Here is a 15,906-nt window from a genome sequence, read left to right as displayed (position 1 = left end):
GTTGAATTCTTTCTACGTTTTTTATGTTTTTATCTCAAAAACTTGAAGATGCTAGATTCGTGATAATTGGTATTTGGCGGCTCCTTTACTATTAGAAACATTAATTTTTTGCCGAAAAATTCACTTTGGGGGTGGGGGATTGTGATAAGAAGTGAAAAAAGTGAATTATTTTTATGGGGTACTTACATCTCAAAACTGAAGGTAACAGACGTGAACATTGGTATTTGGAACACCCTCCTTTTTTGGGGGGAGGGGGTTAGTAAATCAACTTAACGGCGGTGGGGTGAAAAAGGAGTTGAGACCAATTGATTTTACTGTTCATAATGTACTTATTAGGAGCCTCTGTGGCTCAGGCGGCAGCGCGCCGGCCTCTCACCGCTGGGTTCCGTGGTTCAAATTCCGGTCTCTCCATGTGAGATTTGTGCTGGACAATGCGGAGGCGGGGCATTAACATGTTTTCCCTGTCATCATTCATTCCAGCAACACTCTCCAATATCATTTCATTTCATCTGTCATTCATTAATCATTGCCCCAGAGAAGTGCGACAGGCTTCGCAAGCCGACACAATTCCTATCCTCGCCGCTAGATGGGGGCTGCATTCATTCCATTGCTGACGCGGTCGAATGACTGGAAACAGGCTGCGGATTTTCAATGTACTTATTCTGATCAAAAACCAAACATTTTAATCTTTCCTGGGTTCGTTTTCAAGAGCCATCTTTTCCTTTGGAGAACGTTCCTAGATTACAGTAGATTCTCCTGGCATGTAAATAAAAATTTAAACACATTTGAAATAAACGATAGGATGATATTGACGGTGCAATTGTTCGCCTCTATAACAAGGTCAATAATGCAAGGAAATATATAATTCGTATCGCCGGAAATCCCGTGCACTTGCATACGCGCGACAATGGTGCTGGTCACATTGTCAGCAATGACAATGGCAGCAAATCTAATTTACCGCCAAGTAGCGGTCTTGCATCTTGCTATGGGGTCCTGAACATTAATAATAATAATAATAATAATAATAATAATAATAATAATAATAATAATAATAATAATAATAATAATAATATTGTTCTGGACTGTCGTCAAAATGTGCGGACCGCGCTGAAAATGGGTGATGGCCGGGTATTGACTACGAATACAGTCCGGCCGCGAGTTTAGTAGCGCCAAGGCACCCAAGACGACACCAGGCCGGATCTCCTTAAGGATTTGATCCATATTAAAAATGCTTATAGGAAAAGATGGCAAAGATTTAGGGACCCAACTGACCGGGTGGAATACTTGGACCTAGGCCGGGAAGTATGAAATCGATTGCTGGAAAGAAAGATTGAAAAATGGGAGGAACTTTGCCGTAATATCTCAGAGAACGAGTCAGATTGCGAATTATGGTGGATTGTCTCAGAAAACGAGTCAGATCGCGAATTTCTGCGGATTATATATAAAACGTTAAGCATTCAATTATAAATTTCAGTATAATACCGTAGCGAAGCACGGGTATCTTGCTAGTATTCTATAGAACCTAAGACGTCAGAGAAAAACCAATCGATATCTGATTCGTCTTCCCGACAGCCTCATAGGACTGTCCATGATACGTGTCGAGTAGCTCACGCATGTTGAATTATTTTCAGGAAACTTTAAGACATTGTGGCATTTTAAAGTCCAAAATTCAATGGAAGGAAGACAAGATTTCAAAGGAATGTTACTTATTATTTATTTAATCCGTTTACCCTCCGGGGTGGTTTTCCCGCGGACTCAGCGAAAGACTCTACCGCCACAAGGGCAGTGACCTGTAGCCTTAGACAATTAGTCGAGGATAGAACTGGGGAGGAGGGCCAGTACCTCACCCACGTGGCCTCACCTGCTATGCTGAACAGGGCCTTGTGTGGGATGAAAAGTTCGGAAGGGATAGGCAAGGAAGGGGGAACGAAGCGGCCGTGTCGTTGTGTTAGGTACCGTTCCGGCATTTGCCTGTAGAAGGAGTGGGAACCACGGAAAGACACTTGGAAAATTCTGAGGTGGGAGAATCGAAAACCCTCTACTACGTTGAAATCCTGAGGCTGAGTGGACCCCGTCCCATTCATCGTACCACTTTTTTCAAATTTCGTGGCAGAACTAGGAATCGAACCCGGACCTCCGGAGCTTGCATCTAATCACACTAACCACTACACCACAGAGGTGGAGCAAGGGTATTTTACAGGTTAAAAATAAATGTTCATCTTGAATATTGAGAGAGATCATACAGACGATCTGTGATCTGATCAGAGGAGTGATTTGGTCAGCATGAGACAAAATTCAGTGCAGATAACGCTAAGAAGAGTCTGAGCGCAAATAAATTTATGTTATTTAAATATCATACTCATGACGAATGGAATTTTCGGAATGTTTAGGTGGTAATTTAGTTGGCAAATCCTACGGAATTTAAAAAATGCGTTTGTCGCAGAATGGCTGCATAAAAATTTTGGCATTTTCTAGCCTCACAGTAAATACCCTGACGGCGACTGACTCTTTGCCATGTTCCAAGTTCGGTGGAGCATAACATGCAATCGATTTCATATTATAGTAGATGGCCGCAGATCTTTTCGTCGACTGTTGGTAGTACATTTTATACTGTTCATTTTTTCTTCAAATGATAGCAGAGGTCGCAGAATTTAGGATTGCCCACGTACGTAAGGTTATGACGTCTCAACCACATCTACGGTTCAAGAATCCCCAGGTCATTGCACCTATTATCCTGACCTATTGGGCTCCTCCAAGGTAGGCTTGTAAGGGGCCTGTAAGTTTAAGTCTACACACGTAGCCAGCATTAGGTTATGAAGTCATATAAGGTTAAGCATGCACTCTATCCAGCAGTCTGCATTTCAAGTCTCCTTCAGGAACAGGCCTGCTCAACAGGCGTGAGGAGTGAAGATGCAGCTGATGTCCTCAAAATACCCTACACATTCCTGGGCAACGTTAGGTTAACACGTCATAATGACATCCTAACCTCAACTACGGGACACCTGACCGATAAGGCTCCTCGAATGGGATGGGTAAAGATTCTGTGTGAGATTAGGTCAGCGTTCGTAGGCAAGGTTAGTTTAACACGTCATAATGACGTCCTAAACTCATCTACAGGTCACCTGACCGATTGGGTTCCTCTAAGTGGAGCCCGTAAAGAGCTTGTGTGAGGTTAGCTTTGCGTTCCTGACCTACCATCACCTGACCAATTCGGCTCCTCCAATGGGAGCCGTTAAAGAGCCTGTGTGAGGATAGGTTAGCGTTCGGGGTAGCAAGGTTAGTTTAAGATGCCATAATTATGTCCTAACCTCAACTACAGTTCACCTAATCTATTGGGCACCTCCAAGGGGATTCGGTAAAGAGCCTTTGTGAGGTTAGGTTAGCGTTCGTGCGCAGGGTTAGGTTAAGCCGCAATTCTCCTACAGATCACCTGACCGATTCGGCTCTTCCAAGAAAAGGGGGCGTGAATTTAGGATTGCCCAAGTACGTAAGGTTATGACGTCTTAACCTCATCTACGGTTCAAGAATTCTCAGGTCATTGCATCCATTGTCCTGGACGATTGAGCTCCTTCAAGGTAGCCTCGTAAGGTTAGGATTCTCTCGTACGAAAGGTTGTGACGTCATTTCACGTCTTAACCTCACCTAGAGCTCATTGTACCCGGGCAGAACCCTCTTTATCATACTACTAGACTAACTAGGCCAGAATCGTATTTTTTATTTAGAATAAGACAGTGACCACACACGTACGGTGTTTAAAGCTGAATATAGCGAAGTTCCTATAAATTACAATTTGTTACATATATAGGTGAAACATTAAATTACTGTGTAAGCATAAAAATAGATATCAGTTTTAATAAAACTGTACAACCAGGATAAAAGTTATTACACTAATTTAGATCTTCCAGAAACAGAATGCAAAGGATGTGTAATGAATAATTTATTTAATTGTGTTTTGTAAATTGAGTATGGAATTTTCCGCCAGTCTAGCGGTAATTTGTAGAACAATTTCAATCCATATATTAATAAAATTAGACTTTGTTCTTTCTAATCTACAGTATGAATGTCCAATTCATTCCGTGTTCAAGTATTGTGATTGTGGATGTCTCTTCTACCTGTTATTTATCAATGTTTAACTCTTACATTTAGTAGTGTGTTATATATGTATAAATTAACAACTGTCATTACTGACGTCTCAATAAACAAAGACCTACAGTGGACCGTCCTAGAAGCTCTAGTAATAAAACGCAGTACCTTTTTCTGCAAAACTAGTATTTCCTCTATTCTGCTATTGTTGCCCCTGAGCAGAATGCCATACTGGAGAATACTGTGCAAAAATGTATAATAAATTCACAAGATATAATTGCTAGGTACTTGATCACGAACTGCTCTAAGCAGATACAATATATTGAACAGTCTCTTGGAAATAAAATTGATATGTGGTTCCCAAGTAAGGTTTGCAACTAAGTAGATTCCTATTAACTTAACTGTTTCATTATTTTATATATGAATATTGTTATTTAAACTAAAAGGCAGTGACTGGGATTTATTCTCATTTAGAAGTAACTAGTTAGATGAGAACCATTGAACAGCTTTGTTCAAAGTATCAACACTGGCATAAGCAAGCTCATTTAGAGTGTTAGGCTTACCCTTAGTTAACAAGGTTGTGTCATCATAAAAATGGCAGAAGAAAAAAGAGGACCCAGAACTGATCACTGTGTGACTCCATGATAAGTTTCTAATTCGCCTGATATAGCCCCTGCTATCGCAACTAGCTGTACCTGGTTATTAAATTGCCCTACTACTAGAAAGAATTGCTACTCATCGTGGGAAAATATTGATTCAGCACCCATTGTTTTAGAACATACTTTACTCATACTACTCGCGCGGTAATCAACACAAGCTACATCGCCTCCGACATGCTGTTATTTCCAAGTAGACAATGAGAGAAAGAGTCATCAGAGGAAGTTGGGAAGTAGTGATACTAAAGAAAGAATCTTGCATGTCCCCATGCTAAGCATGCTACCAGGCAGACATGGTATAAAGGTGTATGGTACTGGAGGTTGGTGATAAGGGCCAGAAAAAAATCCTACAGGCAAAAATGGAAAGATGTCCCCAGGTAAAACCTTGCAAGTTCTACCTAGCAAATACAAAATGTGGGCTAGAAGTTCCAGACGTACTGGGAGTTAGGAATATATATGTCATGCAAATCATAACAATTTAACTACCATTTTCATTTATTCAGGGGTTCAGTCAGTCTTGGCACTGCCGGGTTCGAGCTTGGATTCATTCGAGTCCGGGCTGTGGGGCTACAGGATGTTCGTACGTTCCAGCAGCCAGAGATCCCTGGTGCCATCAATACCTCTGAGGAGAATGTAGAATAAAGAGCCAAGCCTCACGTTTTGGAAGGGCTATCTTCTTCCGCCTGTCGACGCCCTGTTCTTGCGATGATGGCACACGTGTCGTTGTAACTGTAACTAAATGCCAAACAAATAATTAAAGAATAAATAAATAATATTTTGAATACATACACACATACAAATACATAAATAAATTACTCTTCTGGAGTGCGGGCCCGGTCTCCTGCTCTCATGTCTGTGTAACACTGACAGCACTAAAGAAAGAACGATATAACAGGATATATTCATGTAGAGAGCGGGTCGAGTTTCGTCTCTCGTGTCGATAAGGGGAATATATGGGGTGGATTGCGAATTACAAAACTCTCTGCCTCCTTTTATACCGGTACGATGCATATTTTGTTGTTGTTGTTGTTGTTGTTGTTGTCGAGTAGTGCTCGGGGATGTCCGGTTACTTTTGATCAGGTAGCCTAGTGTAATTCAGACTTATTGGCCCATTACACCCTGTCTTAGGAAAAGGCTGCCTCGTAACCACCCTAACCACTCTGAGCTGCAAAGTTATCTCTGTGTGTCTTCTCCCGTAGCCCCTAGAATCCCTAACCCAACTGCAAGGCAGCACGTTGCCTCTTCCGCCATCTCCACCGTCCCAGAGTCTTCTCCGTCGTTGCTGCCGAAAAGGACTTTGCCAGGATCCCGTTAGCCGTCACTTCTCAGGGCTCCGGACACTTGTAGGATCATCACAGCTTCCATGGCATCAGTCATGACGTGGACAAGAGGTTGGACGCATGCGAGATTAGGTAGATATATAAAAAGTATTTTTAATCCTCATCTAAATGGATATTATTATTATTATTATTATTATTATTATTATTATTATTATTATTATTATTTCATATTTAGATGCCAGTTAAATAAGATATTATGGGTACTGTCTTATGAATGTAATAATCATTAGTTGTTAGTACTGGACAATAATTTCGGAATGCATAGCAGAGCCTGGCACTACTGGCACTTACTTGTTCCGGGTTTCTCGCTTTAATCTTTTCTATTTGACGTTCCACGATCAACTCTGGTACTCTTTCATGCCCGTTTCTATAATATATTTTTTTTGCTAGGGGCTTTACGTTGCAACGACACAGATAGGTCTTATGGCGACGATGGGATAGGAAAGGCCTAGGAGTTGGAAGGAAGCGGCCGTGGCCTTAATTAAGGTACAGCCCCAGCATTTGCCTGGTGTGAAAATGGGAAACCACGGAAAACCATCTTCAGGGCTGCCGATTCGAACCTACTATCTTCCGGATGCAAGCTCACAGCCGCGCGCCTCTACGCGCACGGCCAACTCGCCCGGTAATATAAATATTAGCACTGTCTTTCCTGGCGTCCTGAGTTTATAAAATTGGTGCAGTAATGTCATCATTCCTGAACCTCACATCGGATCACACACTTAATAATCACTCGGCTTGGTGGGAACTAATAATTGTACAGGCGTCGGTACTTTCCTGGGTGGCGCTTTGTCTACCACATGTTTATAGTTCCAACAGTTAATGTATCATACGCCCCGTTTACCTTCTTACCAATCTAGGTCACAATTACTTGAACAAAGTTCACCAAAATTAAGAGATGAATTATTACTCTTCGTAGCACTCGAACTTGCGTGTAAGTATCTCCAAATATCAGGGTTTAACTATATATTTCCTGGCGGAGTATTTGTGGTGCTACCGGGCGAGTTGGCCGTGCGGTTAGAGGCGAGCGGCTGTGAGCTTACATCCGGGAGATAGTGGATTTGAATTCCACTGTCGGCAGCCCTGAAGATGGTTTCCCGTGGTTTCCCATTTTCACACCAGGTAAATGCTTGGGCTGTACCTTAATTTAGGCCACGGCCGCTTCCTTCCAACTCTTAGTCCTTTCCTATCCCATCGTCGCCATAAGACTTATCTATGTCGGTGTGACGTAAAGACACTAGCAAACTAAAACTATTTGTGGTTCTTAAAAATGGAACATTCTAATTGGCTGTGCCATTTTTGTCTAGTTATGTTATGGTCAAAATAGAACGTGATCATTAATAATTTTGCTGGCTTAGCTTCCTTCCTGTATGATCTGTCAAGTTCTGCTCTGCGAAACTAGCAGAGAAATTGCTTTGTACTGCCCAATTTTTGTATCAAAATATTGGATTACCAGTTATGCCAGATCTATCAATGAATATGGGTGCAATATTTCCGTGTCTTGTATTTGAACTTAATGTGCTGAATAGTCAATATGGGTGCACTGAGGAGATGTTGCTTCTATTCTAAATGAGTAAACACGAAGTCCATGATTGGCCAGAAACCTGTTAAGAGCAGTCCATGTTTTCCTTGGTAAATGAAAATCAGGTGCAAGGCTGTTTCTACTAAACAGGACCAAAGCTAAGGGTCGGTGTTCCAGCTAATTCTTCTCTCCGCTATGCATTTACTACAAAATTGCGGGTGTATGGACGTAAACCGATTTTTTCTTCTTACAATTTGTTTTACGTCACCCCGACACAGATAGGACTTATTATGCCGATGGGATAGGAAAGGCTAGGAGTGAGGAGGAACCAACCGTGGCCTTTGTTTAAGGTACACCCCAGCATTTGCCTGGTGTGAAAATGAGCCACAGAAAACCATCTTCGTGGCTGCCGACAGTAGGGTTCGAACACACTATCTCCCGTATTCAAGCTGGCAGTTATGTGACACAAGCAGCGCAGCCATTCCCTCGAAAAACCGATTTCTATTGAGATCAGAGATGTCATCAATTCGTCATAAAGTTGAGATCCACGTTCCCTAAGATCATTTATTCTTGAATCAGACCAACATTTCTGCGCAGATTATGTGACATGACATTGCTGGTGACTGGAAACCAATAGGTGAGAGGCGGTATGATTAGGCTAGTCGTTATTCTCATGGAATTCTTAACTAACCTAAGATGAGGCACAAAATTCAGTCATAGAGATATCAGATCTAAAGCAAAATAGCTCGGATTTAAAAACAGCCCAAATTGCACCACAAACCTTCTCCAGTATATTATACAGGCATTTAATTTTGGCAGTTATATTTTTTTAAATATATTGAATGCTAGCGTACGAACTAGGATCGGTCCTCCGTCGTTATCCTCTGATTAGTGTTAAGAGGGGGCTATTATCTCTTTGCATTCCCCCTTACAATAAAAATCACTACCACTACAACTATTATTTTTGAACTGTTGGGACTGAAATCTCTGTAACATTACTAGTGGTAGAGCGTTTGGGGCGTGCCTGAAAACTGGTCTGTTGTGAGGTGGTGTGGTCATGTGAGTTAACGCCGCTCAAGTCACGCAGCTGTGAACTTGCATTCGGGAGATGGTGGAATGGAACCCAAGCATCGGCAGCCCTGAAGATAGTTTTCCGTGGATTCCCTTTTTTCACACGAGGTAAATACTGGGGCTGTGCCTTAATTGAGGCCAGGGACACTTCCTTTCTAATTCCACAATTCAGCCCCTTTCCATCCTTAAAACAAACAAACAAACAAACCCATGGCGCAACAGCCCCGAAGGACCATGGCCTACCAAGCGACCACTGCTCAGCCCGAATCCCTACAGATTACGGTGTAGTGTGGTCAGCACGACGGATCCTCTCGGCCGTTATTCTTGGTTTTCTAGACCGGGGCCGCTATCTCACCGTCAGATAGCTCCTCAATTGTCATCACATAGGATTAGTGGACCTTGAACCAGCCCCTAAGATGCAGGTAAATATCCCTGACCTGCCCAAGAATCGAACCCGGGGCCTCCGGGTAAGAGGCAGGTACGCTACCCATACATCGCGGGGCCGGCTCTTCTCCATCCTTAGGTCGCCGAAAACATTTCATGTGTTAGTGCGACATTACACCAAGAGGGTGATTTACAAGTAAGGTTCCCCAATTCTTTTTAGACGAAAGGCAAAGATAAAGAACACTGTCATATTTCGACACAACTCTTCTATCTCTTGACCATGGAGCAAGTGGCTATGCGGTTTGCGTCACATGCCTATCAGGTTGCACCTAGGAGATATTGTGTTCGAATCCCACTGTCGGCAGCCCTGAACATGGGATTCCGTGCTTTTCTATTTTCACATCAGGCAAATGCTGGGGCTGTACCTTAATTCAGGCCACGGTCGCTTCCTTCCAGCTCCAATCCATTTCCCATTATATCGTCGCCATCGTTCCATCACTCATAACAGACCAGTTTTAAGGCAGTTCCCACAAGCTACTGTTACAAAGCTTTCAGTCCCAACAGTTCAAACTAATATTTGTGGAGGTAGTGCTTTTTATTTTAAGAGGAAATACAACGAAATAATATTCCTCTCTTAATACAAATCAGATGAGAATGGGCGACGTCAAGCAGACTATTAAAAAAAAGTTGTCCGCCTCGGTAGTGTAGTGGTTAGTGTGATTAGCTGCCATCCCCCGCCCCCAGGCCCGGGTTCGATTCTCGGCTCTGCCACGAAATTTGAAAAGTGATACGAGGGCTAGAACGGGGTCCACTCACCCTCGGGAAATCAACTGAGTAGAGGAGGGTTCGATACCTGAGGGAATTGCCCACCCTGCACGATAAAGGGATTTAGGAAGAAAGAAAGAAAGAAAGAAAGAAAGAATCTTTTGACCTTTATCTTTCTTTCTTTCTTTCTTTCTTTCTTAATCTGTTTACCCTCCAGGGTTGGTTTTTCCCTCGGACACAGCGAGGTATCCCACCTCTACCGCCTCAAGGGCAGTGTCCTGGAGTGTGAGACATTGGGTCGGGGATACAGCTGGGGAGAAAGACCAGTACCTCGCCCAGGCGGTTTCACCTGCTCTGCTGAACAGGGGCCTTGGGGGGGGGGGGGAATGGGAAGATTGGAAGGATAGACAAGGAAGAGGGAAGGAAACGGCCGTGGCCTTAAGTTAGGTACCATCCCGGCATTTGCCTGGAGGAGAAGTGGGAAACCACGGAAAACCACTTTCAGGATGGCTGAGATGTGAATCGAACCCACCTCTACGCAATTGACCTCCCGAGTCTGATTGGACCCCGATCCAGCCCTCGTACCACTTTTCAAATTTTGTAGCAGAGCCGAGAACCGAACCCGGGCCTCCGGGGGTGGCAGCTAATCACACTAACCACTACACCATAGAGGCGGACTTGACCTTTATCACCAAACAAATTAATTTACTATAACATAAAATTAGCTTTTCTATTCCCTGAATATGTTGCTTTAATGATGGACTAGTGCTATTTCACATCAGAAAACATAACCTCGTTGCACCTCCAAAAACCATTACGTGAAATATTTTAGCTTAGAACTTTCGTCGATCATAATAATGACGTGTGACCTCAGGGGAGGTCTGGTGCAGGTCGTTTGATTTGACACCCGTAGGCGACCTGCGCGTCGTGATGAGGGTGAAATGATGATGAAGACGACACATACACCCAGTCCCCGCGTGCCAGGAGAATTAACCAATTATGGTTAAAATTCCCGATCCTGCCGGGAATCGAACTCGGCACCCCGGTGACCATAGGCCAGCACTGTAACCATTTAGCCATGGACCCGGACACTTTCGTCGGTAATATTTCGTCATCTGAGGTTCAATACTGTGCGAATATGGTCAAAGAATCTCGTTGTCCGACTCTTTGGCTGAATGGTCAGCGTTGAGGCCTCAGAGGGTCCCGGGTTCGATTCCCTGGCTGGTCGGGGATTTTAGTCTCCTTTGATTAATTCTTCTGACCCGGGGCCTGGGTGTTTGTGTTTGTTCCAACACTTGTGTTTGTTCCGCGACCGGAGGCTCGGGTTCGAAATTCTCGGCTCTGCTACAACACACTACACTACCAACCGCCACAAGAACATGCAACAGTGATTACATCCCTCCATATAGGGTTGGCGCCAGGAAGGTCATCCGGCCGTAAAACAGGGCCAAATCCACATGTGCGGCACAGATCGCACCCGCGACCCAACAGGTGTGGGACAAGCGGTAGAAAAGGAAGAAGAAGAAGATGGTCAAAGAATCTCGTTCTTCTTACCATATGTGGTGCTGGTCAGTATTTCACAAAAATGTAATCATAAGCGGTTTTCTCAGGTGCACCGACGATAAATCGATTTTTCCGGACACGTTAAGTATAGGCTCTTACAACTAATGATACAGACCTGGTAGAGGAAGAAATTCCTGAATGATGAAACTCAAGGACTGTTACAGCATGAGTACGGTTCCGATTTTCGGGTTTGCAATCTCGAAATCGAAAGATTGCCATGACAATCACCAAACTTCGATTAAGATGGCACAAGAAGAAGAAGATTCTCTGAAGAAACCATATCCATTTCTGGTGAGACCTACTGTTTACAGTTTACTGTATCTTCTGGTAAAGACTAGAACAAATTTGTTACTTTTATTGATTTGTATCACTCTCATTCTTGGCTTTGACAACAGGAATGTGACCGGGGTATGAGCAATGCCATTAGTACTACAATCTGCTTTACGTCGCACCAACACAGATAGGTCTTACGACGATGGAATGGGATTAATTAAGGTACAGCCCCAGCGTTTGCCTGGTGTGAAAATGGAAAACCACGGAAAAGCATCCTCAGGGCTGCCGACAGTGGGTATCGAATCCACTATGTCCCGATTGCAAGCTGATAGATATGTGACCTATGCCGCACGGCCACTTGCTGGGTAGTAATACTATATTATTCTGCTGCCAGTCTCTGTTGTGAATGGTGGCAGAGTTTGGCTCGTAGGGTCAGTTAGTGTGCGTATTTCAGTGGCATGGCAGGGACAGATATGTACTTGCACCTTTTGATTTAGTGGGGAAAGCAACAGGAATGTACCTCACTCGTCATTTCCACAACAAGCGTCTTTAGCGAAGTATAGGCCATGTACGACAGCCGATATGGAGCTATGGGGGATACAACCAGCCTTCGAGCTGAATACTATACATATTACATAGGCTGCATTCCATACCGGTGTAACGTGACGACGCGTTCATTGAGTCATTTCATCTTTCACTTCGTCCGGCTCCATAGCCGAATGGTCAGCGTCGAGTCCTTTGATTCAGAGGGACCTGGCTTCGATTATCGGCCAGGTCGGTGATTTTTAAATCTTAAATGGTGAATTCCCTTGGCTCGGGGGCATGGTGTTCGTTCTGTACACCCCCCTCCAACATCCCTGCTATTCATAACCTGCACTACACCTAAACACTATCATCCACCACTATAACACGCGATCTCCTATACACGACAGGTACCACCTACCTTAATCGTTAGGTTTGTCCTCACGGGTTGCACCAGGCCAGCAGTAGTTACACGAAATTATTATTATTATTATTATTATTATTATTATTATTATTATTATTATTATTATTATTATTATTATTATTATTATTTTACCGAGCTCAATATCTGCAGTCGCTTAAATAGGCGAGTATTCAGTATTCGGGAGATAGTGGATTCGAACCCCACTGTCGGCAGTCCTGAATATGGTTTTCCGTGGTTTACCATTTTCACACCAGGCAAATGCTCGGGTTGTTCCCTAATTAACGCCACGGGTGCTTCCTTACCACTCGTAGCCCTTTCCTGTTCCAACGTCACCATAAGACCTACCTATGTCGTTGCGACGTCAAGAAACTTTAAAACAATATTATTATTGTTCCGGTGTTTCCGTGGATCACAAAAAGATAAGAAGCGCCTGTATTGAATGGGTGGACAGGGAATTAACTAGAGCAGAACTTAACACAACAAATTTTGAAATTTTATTTCTCCCTTCTTTTAGTTTAATATTGGAGAAATAGAAAATCTGAATTAATAACAACCATGTAATGAGCTCGAATTCGAATTTTACACCTTTCCTGGGAAAACGATTCACTGGTGCCGCCAGATTAGCGAAGTTGTGTATGAATTTTTTAAAGAAAGTTACCTTGCCAATGTTTGGGGTAATGATTGTAGATCAATCTTACGATTCAACGCCCAGTAATCAACTATTGGGCTAAAGCCGCCTGGTGGTTTTGCACCAGAAAAATATCTGAAGAATACGCCGACTTGGAGGGTCGAATGATGCCATCACTCAACATCTTGACTAAAATTTCCTTGAAGGCCTTAATTATAGGCGGAGACAACCTATGAGGAGTAAATCTTACGGGAATCGAATCCGTAACCTCTATCTTGTATTCAATTAAGTCAGTCACACCTAGATTTTCCGAAAACACATCAGAAAATGACTGACATAATTTACGAATGCTGGTCGCCTGATCCTAGGATAGATGTGTAAGGTCTATCCCCATCTCACTCTGAGGAGGTGAAATAACCGAACATGAAGCGGAATTACACATCAGAATTGGCATGTGGACATTATTATCAAACTTGAATGTGTATGACTTCTTTTGAAGATCAAACACCAGACTGGAGTGAGACATAAAATCGGACAATAATATTACAGGGCATAACAATTTGTTATCAATAAATAACATAAATTTTCATGTAAACTTCGAAATGCGAATTTTGGTATGGATTAATCCTAAAATTTCTAAAGGGGAAGAGTTGGCCGAAACACTTTTTACACAGGTAAAAGCATATTCAGGAAATTTACAACAGAATTTTAACTTAGAACACCATTCTTCAGAAATAATGGACACAGTACTACCAGAATCCAAAAGGGCAGTAACAGGTTCGTAGTTTATTTCATTCTTGAGGAATGGAACAAATCCTCGAGTATCAGAGGCAATTTTCAGACATTCTTTAGGACATCAAAAGAAAGCTTGAGATGGACTTCTTTCCTCAGAACATACAATAGTATCGCCAGACTGAAGCTGAGTTGAGACTTTAGAGACAGACTGAGAAGAGGATTCAGCCGGGCACTCGAATCAAATTCTGTTTTTGTTGTTACTATAGTTAGAACAAGAAGGTGTACTATTCCGTAAATTACAATTCATAGCCTGCAGAAGACGACGATCCATTCTTAGATCCTTTGTAACTTAACAGAGGACGCTTATTTCTTAAATGGTCCGCAGATCCACACGCATAACATGTGCGGGGAGTGAAATTTCGGCGAGTGGGTGGCCGAGAAATATTAGAAGAAGGTGGTAGGTCTCGAGCGACTCGCAGAGTATCGGCATATTTTACTCCTTCCGCAGACACGGACATGCCCACAAATTCCCTAAACGTTTGAGGACGGGAAACAAAACACAAGTATGATCTGTAAGAGGGCGAAATCCCTTCAATGACAGTTTGCACAATTTCACCTTCGGAATAGTGCAAGGAAAAACTCTGGTATACAACTTAATATGTTGAATAAATTCAAGTAGATTTTCGTCTAGCCTTTGCACTCTGAAATAAAATTTCCATATTAATGACGACAGGGCTCTTGCAGGAATAATGTTAGCCAACAAGTTGAGCATGGAAAATTTCAATTGAACTTCTCTCAGATATGGCTTTAACTGTTTTGTCTGATAAGACACCAACAGTGTAGGGGTATATTATTTGTAATATTTAAGAGTGTGAAAGGGCAAATCCCAAAGCATGGTCCTAAGAGTTTTACGAGGAATCTTAAGAGAAAAATAAGATAGTTAGTGGAGTTAACAGAAAATCTAGAAATCCCTTTAAGCAATATGGCTAAAGGATGGGGTAAGCTGCTGAAGCCTGGGAATATTACCAGAGAGGCAGCCGGAGGTTGAGGAGCTTCGAAAGCGGCATTGCTTATGAAAAATGGTGGGAGATGTTGTGGATTGCCAACGGGGTTAGCAATCTGTTCAGATGGGCCAGAAGCTTGTTGTTGTTCAACCGATTCTCCACTATCAGAAGACTTATTCGTGTCCTCTTACGTATCCATAGTTAATGGGGCAACATAGTGTAGTTACTCTTCCCTCTAACAAACCCAGATAGGAACTGGTTCACGCTACTGCACAGCTCGGATATATGTGGGGCACAAGGAGTTAGCCATACTAGAATGTTCCTCACTAATATTAAGAGACAACAGATCACCCACTCTATTATAAAAAATGAAATTTAGCCTGAATACGTTTATGTTGGGCTCACCTCCTTCAAAAACTCATAACAGATGCAAGATCAGCAATATTGGTGGTGATCGTGGATAAAGCCTATCCAACTTCCTTCTCTCCCTCCCCCAAACCCCATGGCACTACAGGCCTTGAAGGGCCTTGGCCTACCAAGTGACCGCTGCTCAGACCGAAGGCCTGCAGATTACGAGGTGTCGTTTTGTCAGCACGAAGAATCCCCTCGGCCATTATTCTTGGCTTTCTAGACCGGGGCCGTTATCTCACCGTCAGACAGCTCCTCAATTCTAATCACGTAGGCTGAGTGGACATCGAACCAGCCCTCAGGTCCAGGTAAAAATCTCTGACCTGGCCGGGAATCGAACCCGGGGCCTAGGGTACACCACGGGGCCCCTTCTCTCCATAAACAGGAATACAAATAGGTAACTCTAAAGAATCTCTGAGCCTTGACGCATCTGTTACAACCGTGCCACCAGACTGAAACTTTATAATAGCTAATTCATAAATGATCACTTCATTGCGCAAATACCAAGGAACAAGAACATCTCTAGGGCCA

The sequence above is a fragment of the Anabrus simplex genome, chromosome 2 (genome assembly GCF_040414725.1).
Source record: "Anabrus simplex isolate iqAnaSimp1 chromosome 2, ASM4041472v1, whole genome shotgun sequence".
Taxonomy (NCBI): domain Eukaryota; kingdom Metazoa; phylum Arthropoda; class Insecta; order Orthoptera; family Tettigoniidae; genus Anabrus; species Anabrus simplex.
The sequence above is the reverse complement of the archived record's forward strand: the minus strand, read 5'-3'. Positions refer to the sequence as shown.